This window comes from Pinus tabuliformis, chromosome 5_2, assembly GCF_031772625.1.
Source record: "Pinus tabuliformis cultivar Carrire ecotype Pingquan chromosome 5_2, CPIR1, whole genome shotgun sequence".
NCBI classification, from domain to species: Eukaryota; Viridiplantae; Streptophyta; class Pinopsida; order Pinales; family Pinaceae; genus Pinus; species Pinus tabuliformis.
In genome coordinates, this window is record NC_142306.1 from 1,065,341,540 (window position 1) to 1,065,357,415 (window position 15,876).

A 15,876-nucleotide genomic window follows, 5' to 3' on the forward strand; every position below is an offset into this window, starting at 1 on the left:
AAATGGGTTGAAGGAGTTCATAGATGTTGAGGTCCCAAAGCCTACTGATGCTGCTCAAGTTGAGGCTTGGAAAAAGAAGACAGCAAAGTGTCGAAGGATTCTGTTGGAGGGTGTGAAGGATCACATTGTATCTAGCCTGCATGGAAAGGCTTCTTCATACTTGATGTGGAAAGCGTTGACAGATTTATTCCAAAGCAAGAGCGACTAGAGGAAGTTGGCGCTCAAGGATAAACTCAGAAACATTAAGTGTGAGAAAGGAGACAGTATGCCTAAGTATCTCATGAAGTTCACCCAATGCCGGGATGAGCTGGGAAGTGTGGGGGTGACTGTCGATGATGGGGACTTGGTGAGCTTGGCTCTCCTTGGTCTTCCAAAGAGTTGGCATTCCTATCAGGACTCTGTCAATGGTCGGGAGAAATTGCCAAGATGGGAGAGACTTTGGTCTGATCTTGTGCAAGAGGAGATCAGGCGGAATACCAGGGATGGATCTTCATCAAAGGCATCTGATGAAGAAAATTGCGCTTTGGCTACCAAAGTAAAGAAGGGGAAGAACAAGAAAGCTTCTCATTCCAGTGCGAAAGGCAAGAAGCAGGACATGTCTAAGGTGAAGTGCTTTCACTGTCACCAGCACAGAAATTATACCACAAATTGTCCGCAGAAGAAGAAAAATAAGCATGTTGCTGGATCTGCAGCAGGAGAGGCCTTAGCCTCGCAGTTTGATCTGGATTTTCGCTGATCGCATGCTTGGTATCAAGTGTGATGGGATCGGTATGGTTCTTGGACAGTGGTGCATCTTTTCACATGACAGGAGATCGAGATTTGTTTTCTGATCTGGATGAGAAAGATCTTGGAGTGCACATCGAGATGGGCGATGATGCTAGATACAGTGTGATCGGTATCGGTACCATTTCCTTTGAGAGGGAGTCTGGTAAACCCTTCATATTGAAGGAAGTGATGCATGTTCCAGGATTGAAGAAGAATCTTATCTCTGTGGCAATGTTAGAAGACAAGGGATATGATGTTGTCTTTAGCGAGGGAAAGGCTTTCCTGCGCAGTAAGACAACTGGAGAAACCCGGAAGATAGGGGTTCGAGTCAAGAACCTTTATCAATTGCATGTAGATGGCTGCACAACAATGGCATGCAAGGTAGAAGGATTGGTGAGCCGGGATGATGGCGAGCTGTGGCACTGGAGATTGGGCCACCTTCACCATGGAGCCTTGAAGATACTGCAACAGATTTCTACTGGGCTTCCTAAAGGCACTCTTGCGTAGTCAGATCAGTGCAAGGGGTGTACTTTGGGAAAATTTGTGAAAGCCACCTTTCACGAGAAGGATAGTCGCGCCACGATGATCCTTGAGAGAATTCACACAGACGTGTGTGGAACTTTCTCAGTAGCTTCGACAACAAAGCACAAGTACTATGTGATCTTTGTTGATGATTTCTCTCGAAAGTGCTGGATCTTCTTCATGCAGAAGAAGAGCGAGACATACTCAAAGTTCTATGAGTTCAAAGCACTGGTCGAGAAGGAATCAGGGAAGAAGGTGAAGGCTCTTAGGAGCGACAATGGTGGTGAATTCATCTCTGGTGAGTTCAAGGATTTCTGCAGTGTAGAAGGGATTTGAAGAGAGCTCATAGCTCCCCATAACCCACAGCAGAATGGGGTTGCTGAACGGAAGAACAGAATGATCGTGGGTGCTGCACAGGTGATGTTGCATGATTAGGGACTACCCCTTCACTTGTGGGCGGAGGCATGCAATACTGCAGTATATGTGTAAAACCGTTGTCCTCACAAGATACTTCGCATGAGTACACCCGAGGAGGGTTATTCTGGTAAGAGGCCTGATATTTCCCATTTGAGGATTTTTGGTTCTCCTGTTTACATGCATGTGACCAAGGATTCCAGGAAGAAGTTGGAGCCGACCGCAGAGGTTGGGATATTTGTGGGGTACAGTAATATGCCCCACAACTATCATGTGTATTTTCCAGACAGTCGCAAGACTGTTGTGCGACGGGATATCAAATTTCAGTAGGAGAAAGCCATGAAGTGTTCGCTTGAGAGGGAGCCACACTTGCATGTAGATGAGGAACTATTAGTTCCTAAGGATGAGCTTCAGGATGTGGATTAGCCACAAGATGAAGTTCATGGATTGGAAGAGACCACTCATGCAGCACCAACCATTAGAGGGAGAAAGCGCACTACAGAAGCTGAGAGACTGGCTCAAGATGCAGAGAAGGTTGTAGGACCACCTACAACATAGTGCAAACAGAGACAGTCGCTTGATTGGTACACTGGATACATGGCTCTTGTGAGAAAATGTGTCATGACTGAGCCATCCTCTTTCGAGGAAGCTGTGGAGGATCTCGCATGGGTAGATTCCATGGTGGAAGAGTGTGATTCGATTGTCAAAAACAGTGCGTGGGAGATTGTCCCAAGACTGGAGGGGAAATCAGTGGTGGGTTTGAGATGGATCTACAAAGTGAAGCAGGAAGCTGACGAGAGTGTGGAGAAGTACAGGGCAAGATTTGTTGCCCGAGGCTTCTCACAGATAGAGGTGATCGATTATGAGGAGACCTTTGCACCTGTCGCAAGGTATTCTTCCATATGGACAATTCTTGCTCTCTGAGCGCAGATGGGGTGGCACATCCATCAGATGGATGTGAAGACTGCATTCCTCAACAGAGTCATTGAGGAGGAGGTGTACATAGAGCAGCCCGAAGGTTTCGAGATCTTCAGCAGTGAGTCGCATATGTGCAGGCTCAAGAGAGCGTTGTATGGGTTGAAACAAGCACTTCGTGCTTGGTACACACGAATAGATAGTTATTTCACCGGACTTGGATTCTCCAAGAGTGAGGCGGATCCTAACCTATACCAGATTGTGGTGGAGGGTAAGTTGTTGATCATTGTACTTTATGTAGATGATTTGATTTTGAAGGGAGATGAGCTGTTGATACTTTCATGCAAGGAGGATCTTGCTAGATAGTTTGAGATGAAGGACTTGGGCCTCCTCCATTATTTCCTGGGATTGGAAATTTGGCAGCGCAGTGATGGACTATTTGTTTCTCAGGGTAAGTATGCCCGGGAGATACTGGAGAAGTTCAACATGCATGGCTGCAAGCCTGTTGATACTCCTCTTCTTGTAGGTTGGAGGAAGGAGGATGCTACTTCAGCGGAGGTAGTGGATGCCATTGTTTATTGACAGTTGGTGGGGTCGCTTATGTATCTGGTCAATACACAACCCGATATATGCTATGCTGTTAACCAGCTTTCACAAGCTATGGTTAAGCCAACCAAGCTCTTCTGGAAGGCAGGCAAGCATGTATTGCATTATCTTAGAGGCACATCAGGATATGGATTATGGTACGGACAGGAGGATGAGGTGAAGCTATGTGGCTCCACAGATGCAGATTGGGCAGGAAGCCCAACGGACAGAAAGATCACATCTAGAGGGATCTTCAGTATTGGGTCTGTTAGCGCTTGAGATTTCACCCTAGGCTGAGGAAGGTAAACCTTCAAGGCAACATCAAACCATTTCACCTCGTAGCTAGCCCTACGGGGTATGAGAAGGCTCTCTCCGGTCAAACTCGGTAGATCTTTCAATAGGATGAGCTGACCCAATTAGGAACACTGATATTAGGCTAGTAAACTGATAAGGAAGTTTGATTTGGGGTTTTTAATTAAATGACGGGGCTTTTCTGGGCTGCATGGGCAAAATCACAGCTTGAACAGAGAAATATAATGACTACATAGATTATCAACTGAGGCAAGGTAGGCAAGCAATTTAACACCAAATCTAGATTTTAAATGGGATGGCAAGACTGGTGAGGAGCTGACAAGGGCATAGGAGATGAATCCTTGTCAAACAGAAGAAAACATCGAACGTGAACAAACTTATAGGAGGAGCATATAATACTATGAATTCCTACCTAAACACTTCATTTGTTCAGCTAGAAATGGTCATGAAATGAAATGAAACATAACGGTTTACATATGTAACAGAGGAAAAACTAATGTTAAATTGTCATACCACATGAATCTCAGAAAACAGAGCTGTGTCTTTCTCATTAAAAATCCCTGTTCATGGACTGTACAATAAAAAGCTCTCTGTCTCTCCAATAGCTCCCAACGCTCAGAAAAACTCCCCCCCTATTTCACTCTTTTTACAATATATTAAATATAACTCAGAAAAAACCAATCGATGAAAGATGGGGGGCGGTTTCACTTGAAATCTTAAAAATAGGAAAAAGTTTGCTTAAGGAACAGCGTTACAATTTGTTTGTTGATAATCAATGAATAGGCAAACCCTGTAGCTGAATCTTCTGATCAGCAACTGAAGACCCAAAATAGACCAACCAATTCGTTTTCTATGCTGGGATAGTTATATGTATTTCAATTTGGCTTTTGACTTTACGCTGCATTTGAATGAGAACTAAAACAACAGTAGCGTAATATCTTCTCCAAAAACTTTTCCCTACAGGTCAATAAAAATAATGAGTTGTTCAACCATAATTGCCAGAATAAAGAGAATCACCATTTTTTCTAAAACAGAACGTCGTTTCCCTTGAATTCCTCTGATGGCCGACACATGGAGCGCAAATCCAGTTGAAACATTAATTAAAATCTGGGGAAATAGGAGTCGAATCCTATTCTGTTGTTCTGGCACCGTTTGAATAGCGGTCGCCTGGATTCAATGTTCTGGGGTATGCTGTTGCTGGAAAATCTGTGATGAGTCCATCTACTTGGGCGAAGTTGACAAGGGAGTTAATTTCCAATGTTGGATCTGAGAGATAATCGAAGGCTAAAGTCGTAAATTCGTTTCTGAGATAAGAGACAAAGACTGATATATTTTGCAGGTGCAACCGCTTGACATTATCTATGTTCCCTGTAAGGTAACCACCAGGACTCTAGAAAACCGCCTCTACTTAATGTTATGGCGTCAACAACTTCTTTGATCTCCTTGATAGTTTGAATTCAGAATTCTGATATTATCTCCCTCCACCTCGTAAACAAGTTTGAATTTTGTTTGTTGCTTTCAACTCCCTTAGCACAGCACTGTCATCGGACTTTATCATTAGTCTATCAGCTATGTTGTGGTAGCCACTCTTATTTATAACTGAAATGGTGGGCTCTATGATAATCAATCTTCCGTGCCGCTGCTATGGCTCGCGCATACTGTATGTTGATGAGGACATTGACATTTTCTTGACTCTTCCGGCCACAAATACAACCCATTGCCTCATGGAGATCCAACCAAATAACTGTCGAATGCATACACTCACGAATTGTACCCATATCTCGGTCCTTCTCTGAAGAATGGATGTCTCAAAGCTTGCAAAGTTGTCAAACGTTCAGACGGTTCAAACCGAAGAAGGCCTTGCAACAAGTCTATAAAAAGATCCGCCGAATGGTCTACATGCTGCTTTATCGAATCCCTAAGCTTTGGCAATTTTCTCACTGTTCTGATGCTCTCTCTAGAAAATGCTCTTTCAGGCCAATTCAATCTTGTTCCAGGCCAATTCAGGCCGTGGCAAAGCTCCTAAAACCCTTTCCATCATAGCAAGATGTTCCAAGTTTTCATGGGTCTGAAACAAAGTATCTCCCGAGCAGATTTCCACAAGTATGCACCCTATACTCCAAATATCACAAGGGTAATTCCATCCAAGTCCCAGAATGACTTCAGGAGCTCGATAATGCCGTGTAGCAACAACTGAGGTGTGATTTTGATGTTCAAATGTCATACTTCCAAAATCAATTATCTTAATTGCACTGGACTTTGGCCACCGTTTGAAGTCATCTGAAAATCCCTTAACACCCGTGTGCTATTTTTGTCATACTTAGAAACTTCAAGAAGCGCTTCAATTTCGATCATTCCTGCCTCTCGGTATTTTTGTATGCCACGAACAATTTTGATAGCTACAAAATCCTTCGATTTTCGGTCCCAGCATTCCAAGGTCTGACATTTCATATCTGAGTGATAAGGTTGTCTTCTATCCAGATACCCCACTGTTTTGTCCCTGTGCAGCAAATGCGCTGGGGAGGATCCTTGATTTGAAGATTCTCCTCTTTTAAATCCAGTGACAGTACCCGATCTTTTGTTCCGCTTCATGTTACTTTTGACAACCTGGTGCCATCTCTTCACTGCATTAGATTTCTGCTCATCAAATATGGCCTTCTTCATATTTGAACCCATCTGTGTCACAAGTGCATAGAGAGGAGATTTCAAGCCAAATTGAAACCATATGAAACGGAAAAAGGCAACTTCGAAAGTATTCTGGAACAGAGTAAAATGTATCAGAAACAGAATCAATTGAGGGCGACCGAACCAAAAATATTCATCACTGAGCCGCACCAATGGAATTCCTTGAACTACAGCATGTTTGGATTGGATTTCTAGTGCCATCTTTCTTATGATTACTTGCAGTTTAGTTCCAACCAATAGAATTATAATCAAAGGAGAAAAACTTAACCAGAAGTATGCCTGACAACTATGCACGTTGAGAAGTAAGTATATCACAGCAAAAACCCATAATGGAAGGCTAATTCCAACAACTGTCTTGAAGTCATCATCCAGGGATCTCTCAATATATTTGTGAAAATTAAATCTGCTTCCTGGAGCTAAGTATGCAGAGATGAAGCCATGGCGCAATGTGAAGTAATCGACTTTAGTCACTGAACATAAAAACTGTTGAAAAAAACATTCAATCCAGATGAAAATTGGTATCATATTCCAAAAATGCAGATGGCGCCCTCCAAATAGCTTTTTGCCTCTGATTGCTGATGATGTTTCAAATTGTGCTTGTGCAGGGATAGGAGCGTTGAAGTTTGCTGCTGCCTTTTGAAGAGCTAGAGAATAAATTACATAATCCAGAGCTGGAGCATAAATTACATAATTTAAAACAACACATAATGATTTCTTCTTCAAAACAGGGTTTTGAAGAAGAATCAATCTCTGACATGAGACGGAGTCTAACAGGGTCGACAAAAGTTTCTTGGTACAGCAGGAAGCAGAGATCCGTGGCACTCAGTTCAGCAGAGGCCGAGTATATGGCAGCAAGTTTGGCTGCATGCAAGGCTATATGGATGAGGAAGATCCTGGTCGGGTTGTTTGGGTCACACTTGGAGCCTACTGTGATTTATTGTGATAACCAGAGTTGCATTAAACTCTTGACTAATCCAATATTTCATGATAGATCCAAGCACATTGACATCAAGTACCATCATATCAGAGATTGTGTGCAGCGGAGAATGATGTTACTTTCATACATTCCCACGAAGGATCGGGATGCTGATATCTTGACGAAGGCACTCACCAGGAGCAAATTCGAATACCACAGAGGCAGGATAGGGGTTGTAGATAATCCATATCTTTTTGAGAGGGAGTGTTGAAAATGCAACAAGATGATGGAGTTTAGTGAAAAGAAGTCGTCTTCACTAAGTGGGCCCGCAGGCTATTTTTGGCGCAAAGTCTATTTTTAGACTATGTCTATTTTTAGACATATGGATCATGGTTTATGAGTTGCAGGATGCTATTTATGGATGATTGGTCATGTTGGTAAAAATAGATGGACCTCTATTTTTAGACATATGGGCGGAGTCTATTTTTAGACTGCCAATCAAAAAATAGAACAGTCAAATATTATTAGCTCTTAATAATATTTGGACTATAAACATTATCTTATCTTCTTGCAGCACTTCAGTTCGAGCTACGGATGTGGCCCATGCAACTGCCAGAAGGAAATACGCTTTTCCTATGGGTTAGTTTAGCTATTGAATTATGGACTTTAGTTAGAACTCAAGTGATTGAGTTTGGTGGAGTTGATTGAGGAGTTGATGGAGTTGTGTTCAATTTGACTTAGTTGAACTAGTTGTATTTAGTCTAACTGCCAAATACACTAGTGACGAGTGATGTGAATTAATTATTAATTAATTCACTAATTATTAACTCATAAATCAACTAAAGAATACATCAGTTAACTCAGTGCATGGACAGTTCAGTGGAGACAAGTGTTAGAGGTGGGTGAAAGGGTGAGACTACTATCAATTGTGACTATAGCTGTGCATGAGATTTGTACAATCATTGATTGAGATTTCCAATGAGGATTGTGTAGTACAAGCCAAGGGAATTCGAACTTGGATCTAATCTATTCTCAACTTGGATTCCGCAGTAGAGGTAGGAAAACAGTGGAGTATTGTACTTGTGAGGAGTATTGTACTATGTATTGTTACATGTTCTCTATCATTATAATATACAGATAGTTGGGGGTTTTCAGTTGTATGCTTTCCCCATTACATACTGTGTTGATATGTGTGATTGATGTTTCAATGTGCGCATGCGATTGTTTTTTTAATTCCACAAATTGATGATCAATGGTAGAGGAGGTTATGTATTATGCATGCATTCCATAAATAGTGTCTAATCAGGATAATCTTTATGAATAAGTGTTATATTATTCAAATTTCTACAAAAGAATTATTTTGACGACAATAATATGTGATTCTTTTGGTGTTGCTTGGAATCTTGCTACTTGTCCAACTGTTTACATAACATCTGGTTGGGAGGCTGTTACATATAGAATACTACCAATCATAGATCTGTACAACCTCTGATCCACATCCTTAGATGAATCGTCAATGCTCAATTTTCAACTTGTTACCATTAGAGTAAGGATGAGTTTGCATCTTCCATTTTGAATTTCTTGAGCATTTCATTTATGTACTTGGCTTGACATATAAATATTCCATTCTCTTGCTGAGATATTTGAAGCCCTAATAAGTATGTCAACTCACCAAGTAAAGACATCTCAAACTCACTTTTCATCTTTGTAGCAAATTTCTTACTTAGTCGATCATCATTGCTACCAAAGATTATATCATCCACATATACCTCAATGATTGTTGAATTATCTTTATTTATTTGTACGTAAAGCTTGCTATCAACAGTACTTTTCTTGAACCCTTGTTAATGTAGATATCCATGAAGACGAGTATACCATGCTCTGGGAGCCTGCTTGAGACCATATAGAGCCTTCTTTAACCTGCAAACATAGTCTTCTTTTTTTGATAGTAGAAAACCTTCAGGTTGTTCAATGTAAACTTCTTCTTATAACTCGCCATTTAGAAATGCTGACTTAACATCTATTTGGTAGACTTTTCTTTTCATTGAACATGCATAGACGAGAAACAGCTTGATAGCTTCCATTCTGGCAACGAGAGAAAATGTTTCTTCAAAATTGATTCCTTCAACCTATGCATTTCCTTTGCAGACTAATCTTTCCTTGTTCCTGGTAACCTGTAATCCTTCAACTATTTTTCTCCCCCTTAACCTTTAATGAAACTACCATCCTGTTTAAACTACCTTTCTGTCAATCGTAGACTTGTGCCATATACTGCTGCATAGGCTCCTCCTGTACAAACATTAAGGAGTCAATAAGCTAGATTGTTCAAAATAGTGAGTCACCTAACGAGCCATCTTGACTTCAGTCATTATTTGAAGCAACTGCTAATTGCTCATGACCTTTTTCTTTCAAAAATCCTGAAAGCATAACTGCTAAAACCTTGTTATCTGCTTTGTCCTCCTATACCTATTTCCTTCCTCAGACCTTCTTATTCCTACAATATCGAGCCATGTGCCCATAGTTATGACACTTGAAGCATTCAATGTTGTCCATAGGTGATTCCATCTAATATCTACAACCGCAAGTGTTATGGCCATAGTTATGTCATTTGAAACATTCAATATTTGGCCCATCTAGCACGTATTCTCTTCTGAAAAAATCATCGTGGAACCTGTCTTGTGATCTTGCAAACTTGCTTCTAGGGTTTTGCAGATAGTGATTGCACCTGTCAAAAAATTCACAATCCCTAGCCATATGTCCATAGTTAGCATATAAAAAGCAATAACCATTAAATAAACGAACATACCTGGAAGTTTTTTCATTCTTCTTTGGAGGCAGTGTTGTAGTTTGTTGTGGTCCTTTGTTCTTGATTATTTTGGTCTTGTTCTTTGGAATTGCAACATTCTTCTTTGGCTTTTCACTTTGATCAAATTCCTTCTTAGAATCATCCTGCAAAGCTGCGGAACTTGTACCTTCATCAACTGGAGCTTTACCATCTCTAATTGCCTTCATTTTTGCTTCTTCATCTATCTTATCTTGTAAGTGTTCTTTTTGTGATCCTTTGAGTTTGTTGATCTCATCACGAGTTACATAAAGTTCTTCTTGCTTTTGAGCAAGATCTTCTTGAAACCATCTTTTCAAGATTTTCCTTCTTTTTTCTGCCTCCTCAACCCGTAGCTTGAGAAGAGTGGTCTTCTCTACTTCTCAGTTGAGAACCTGTATATGTTCCTTTTGCTTCTCATTTTCAATCCTGAGGCTGCTTATTTCTATTGAAGATGTTTCTAATTCCTTTTGCTTTTGGTCAATAGTGGATATGCATCTTTGATTAGATTCCTTCGTTTTAATTTCTGCTTCCTGTATCTGTTGTGAGATCTTGCTAATCTTTGAAAATGCTGTGTCAATTCTTGTTTCTTCTGTTGGAATTCTCTTTTGAGGTCTCGTGTCGCTATATTATTGATTTCTTCCAACACCCTTGAGCTGTTGGCATATTTTTTGACAACGTTTCCCTTCTTCACTTCCTTACGCAATGAGACTACTTCGACTTCTAATGCTTCCATTTATCGGTTGCTTTATTCCAACTTATTTTGAAGTGACTCTTCAATACATTTGTGTTCTTCAACTTCAATTTTGAGACCCTGAACTTGTTCTTCAAGAGTATTGGAACAAATCTTCTCAGCCTTGAGCTCTCTTATAAGCTTGATTGCCTCCTTAGAAAATTCTTCTATGGTCAACCCTTCCTCTTCGTTGTTTGATACCACTTGTTTATTGTGCTTGGCCATAAACAATACTCTCTCATTGGCTTCTTCTTCACTATCACCGTCTTCATCAGATGATGAGCTATCTTCTTTAGAGAGAGTTCCTTTTAAATCCTTTCTTCTTGCCAATTTTTAGTTTTCTCGTAAAGTAAGCATATTCTCCATCTGAAAAACCTTCTTAATCATCTTCCTTTTCTTCACACTTGCAGGTGCAAGTCTTTGCCTTTGAAGGTTGTTTGTCCTTATTGGTTTTCATAGATGCAGCGAACGTAGTTTATAGATGCAAAGCACCCTCTTATTCATCAAGTCCCATTTCATATGCTATGAGAACTCCATGTAAGTCCTCTTTGCTAAGTTTGTCCATATTTGCACTTTATTCTAAGACTGATACATTTGGGTTGAATCTTCCTTGTAACGTTTTAAGAATCTTTGGTATAATAGTCTTCTCGTCAACAGACTCTCCCAATCCTTCCAGAGTGTTTGTTATTTCATCAATGTGTTGGAAGTGTGCACCAATGTTTTCATCTTCTTTCATTCTGAGTTTCTCAAAGTTTGCTCCGTAGATTTGAAGCTTTGCTTATTTGACATTTGAGTAACCTGAATATATATTCTCAAGCATGTCCCATACATTTTTGGCAGTTTTACAACCCAACACCTTATGATAAGAAGATTAAATAAGTCCACTGATAATAATATTATTTTCTTTTGCACCATTTACCAAATTCTTCTTACCTTGTGCATCCGCAGTTGGTGTAAAGTCATTTTGAACAATGTCCCATACTTCATAACCTCGCGCCAAGAGATAGAACTCCATTCTTCCTTTCCAGAGTGCATAATTATTTTCATTGAACAGAGGCACGCCATTCTTGGTATGCTACATGATCTCTTCCAGTTGTTAAACTTCTATTGAAGGAACCAAGCTCTGATACCAATTATTGGAAATACTGAGAGTGGGGTGTGGGTGAATCAGTGTTCCTTTCAATTAGTATTATTATTAATCTTTTAGAGAATTTGTTAGTGCTAAACAAAACCAAAAAAATAGAATACAAAGAACCTCATATAATTAAGAGATGAAAATGCATATACATAAGATACTTACCTGGAGCTTACCTCTGTTGCATCATTTTGCTGCACCTTGCTCTTTGCTGCCCTAGAAAGTTTGGTCCTTTGCAGCCCTTGACAACACTTGATCTAGTTTTTTCTTCTTGCCTTCTAGGAGCACGATATTGAATCTGATTTATCTTTGTGATTTCAGATCCCCAATATGTGATAGTCGGTCCTGTATTATCCCTCTACATCGTCTTTCCAATGCTACAGGTCTGACTCAATTTGGATTCTTCAAGGCAAAGTTATGCCCAATTTCTCACAATGACCTAATTATGGACCAGTTTAGTAGAGCGAACTTGTATAGAGTGCCACGTGTCATTGTTTCCTCTTTCATCTCTGAAATTGATACACAAAAAACTACAGTCCGTTCAATATCTACCATGTTTTACATAATTCCAATCCATTTCGCAGAGAGAGAGTTATGACAATTTTCCCAAGGTCACCTCTTTGAGATAAAATTTGGGAGCCTGCAAAAAATCCTAACTTCCACAGATCATATCTCCGAAAATATAGTGAACCAAGATCAGACATTTGGTCATGATGTCCATTAGGATTTTTTCTCAAATGATTTTTAATTTTAGCATCTAAGACTTTGTAGAAGAAAAGTTATAGCAAAAATTCCATGATCACTACTTTTGGAGGATATATGAGATTTCTTTTTATAGAGTTGAGAGGGGCTTCTATAGAGAATGTTGGAGGGATTTTAGGAGCTTAAAAAATTATTAATTATTGACTATTCAATTACAAAAATCAATGATAAATGCCATGCCACAAACCCATGGGGTTTTAGCCCACTAATTGGGATTACTAGCTTCAATCTTGAATAACTTACAAACCGTGAGGAATTACGAGGAGAGCTATATACCGATAGAAAGATATTTTTGAGTATAGTATTCCTATAATGGTTATGGGATGAGAAACCATGAATGATTATGCCCAATGTTCCATGGAAGTTTAGGGTCATCCTTGGTGCTTCTTGGGTTGACATCAATGATAACCTCAGATCATCTTTAAATCAACAAAACTATCATGGGTTGGTGCTGAGATAGAGGGATATGTAAATTGAGAAACCTAAGCTTTATAAATAGGTTGCTTTAGAAGATCAATCAAGGAACATGAATTTTTACCTTCTGAAGCTCCCTTTGGAGATTAAATGCAGGTTGGATTTTTTCTATACCTCCTAGCTCTATTCCTTCTACCTTTCCACTGGAAGCTTTCGACAGAATAGGTGTTTATTTTTCTATACGTCCCTTTGAACTAGTTCTTTTCTCATTAGAGGAGACTTTTATCTTGGAAGGGTCAGGATTCAACTTACCCTTCCTTTATTGAATATTGGGGGAACAACTTGGGGAGAAAATTCCCCTTGTTGTTTTGGTTCTCTCGTCCTCTTCTTTGAAGATCTTAGAAAATACTTACGTTGTGATTGTGATTGCATGAACTCTGTATACGGTTTGCAATAATAATCCCTATCTTCCTCATTTGTTGTTTCTTCTATATTATGGCTAGCTTCCTGGTGAGCCATATTCTCATATTCTTCGGTAAGAATACATATTTCCTTGCATCTCTTGTGTATCCAATTATAATGGATGGGGGATTTGATCAAGTTGTTCCTTTCTTTCCCTTGGAAGTAGTTGTAGTGGAGGCCTTCTATATTGAGGGTTATAGCCCCGATTGTTGACTTGAGCATTCTGTCTAGAAATGTTCTTGTTCTCAATTTCAAGATTTCCAACCTTTTATGTTAAACTCTTGACGAGTTTCTCCATCTTGTCCCACTTCGGGTTTGATGATTCTTTATCTTGACCAGAGGAGGATGCCTCCTCTTTCCATCTTTTGGGTTCAGTAGTTTCTTGCTTTACCCTTGACTTGCCTGCTGAGACCATATTGGCTTCCACTTCAAGAGCATCGGTCTGAAGTTGGTCTAGAGTAAGAGAATTTCTTTCTCTTAGGGAAAAACCAATGTCGAACTCAAAAGCTCCCAGGAAAACCACACGAGCCACAATTGGAGGAGGTTTTATGTCAGCAGGCAGGTTATTGTACTTCTTATTGAATCTTTTGATAAATTCTGAAGTATCCTCCTTCATATTTTTTCTTAGGGCTTTAAATGTTGGAAATAATACTGAGAGGGGGGGTGAATCAGTATTATCTAGCAATTTACCAAATCTTCCTTTTTTGATCTTTTGAAATATTCTTGCATATCAGTACCATAAAACAATGAGCATGAATAAAGAAAATAGACAGTCACACCAAAGAACACAAGATGTAAGGTGGAAACCCAATGCGGGAGAAAAACCACCTGCTGCAATATGTCTCTATCTTCTTTCAAGAAATTCTTTTTACAATGATTTTGTACTGGTGCAATCCTTTACCAGCACGCAGGCTGCAACCTGCAAAGAGCTACAACTCTTTCTCTTTTTCCAGTTTCTCCTGGAAGGGAGCTACAACCCCCTACTTCTTTTCATGAAGAATCAAATGATCAACAAGTATACAACAGATACAGTCTACTACAGATATCAGATCAGTAATTACATAAACAACCCAGAACACCTTATGAACAGAAATATACAGTCAACAGATCATCTTAAGACAGGGACGCATATTTTCTTTCTGTGGCCTGCGACTGGACGCAGTATACCTTATGCTGTTCTGCGTGCAGACGCACTGTTCCTCTTTGCTTGTCTGCGACCGACGCACACAGCAACACTATCGCGCCGCGTCTTTCGCTTCAGAGACGCACCCAATACCACAGTCGCGCCGCGTCCTTCGCTTCAGAGACGCACCTGATCCTTTACTGTACTGCGTCCCGGCGCACTTTCCCTTCACTGAATCTGCGTCCCTTCAGATATAGAAGATAAGAGGACTTCAGAACCAACCCAAACACTCAGATCCACAGATCTGATCATGCGCCATATAGATCGTAGTCCATTAGAAGATTCGCCCTTATAGATTTGGACTAGATCTCACCAAGAGATATTCAACCAAGATGATGCTTAATCCAAATGAACTCCTTTGCTTTATATAGGCAAGCTTCTCCCCAAAACGTGGAACAATACCACGAGCCGACACCATAGAAATACAAAACCGTCGGCTAGATACCACACAAGAAACCCCCACGTGCTTTTCTCTGCCTTGAAATGAGTGCACTGGGCGGACGCACCTCCTGAATGGCTGGCCTGCGTCCCTGGACGCGGGTTCTGTATGGTATACCTGCGGGGACGCACTTGCTGAACATATTTCCTGCGTCCTTCTTGATTTACCACCTGAATGAGTTTGCCATCAAGGACAACACCTGAATCATAATGCCAACAAACTCCCCCTTTGGACTTGATGGCAACCACATAATCTTCAGCTTCATCATTCTCCCCCTTTGACATCAAGGGCAAAGGGTATGCTCCCCCTATGCTCATGCTTCTCCAGATCTGTAACCAGAAATCCATCATGAAGGAAACAGAGACATATTGCAGCTATTTCCAAGATCTCCTTTTCCATAATGCCAACAATGCATTATGTGCTCCCCCTGAGCCTATACCACCAATAGGAAGATGATCAACAGTAAGATGATGCATCAACAACCCCCAGCTTTTGCCTGAGGTATTCAAAAGTGTCCCTGGGCAACGGTTTGGTGAAAATATCAGCAACTTGTTCCTTAGAAGGAACATACTCCAACTTGACCTTCTGTTCAAGTACTTGTTCCCGGAGAAAATGGTACTTGATTGGTATGTGCTTGGTTTTTGAATGCATAACCGGATTCTTTGAGATGCTGATTGCACTTGTGTTGTCACATAAGATAGGGATTGGAGGAGTACAAGTGATTTGATAATCCTGCAAATTCTGCATCATCCAAAGGAGTTGGGTGCAACAAGATGCAGCAGCAACATATTCTGCTTCAGCTGTAGACAAGGC

At 40.4% G+C, this 15,876-nt stretch overlaps 1 pseudogene; it reads right to left on the reverse strand.

The window, feature by feature from the left end:
• Positions 1–5,259: 5,259 nt before the first annotated feature.
• The window catches only part of LOC149162916 (serine/threonine-protein kinase AFC1 pseudogene), a 72,467-nt pseudogene continuing 61,850 nt past the window's right edge, over positions 5,260–15,876 (reverse strand).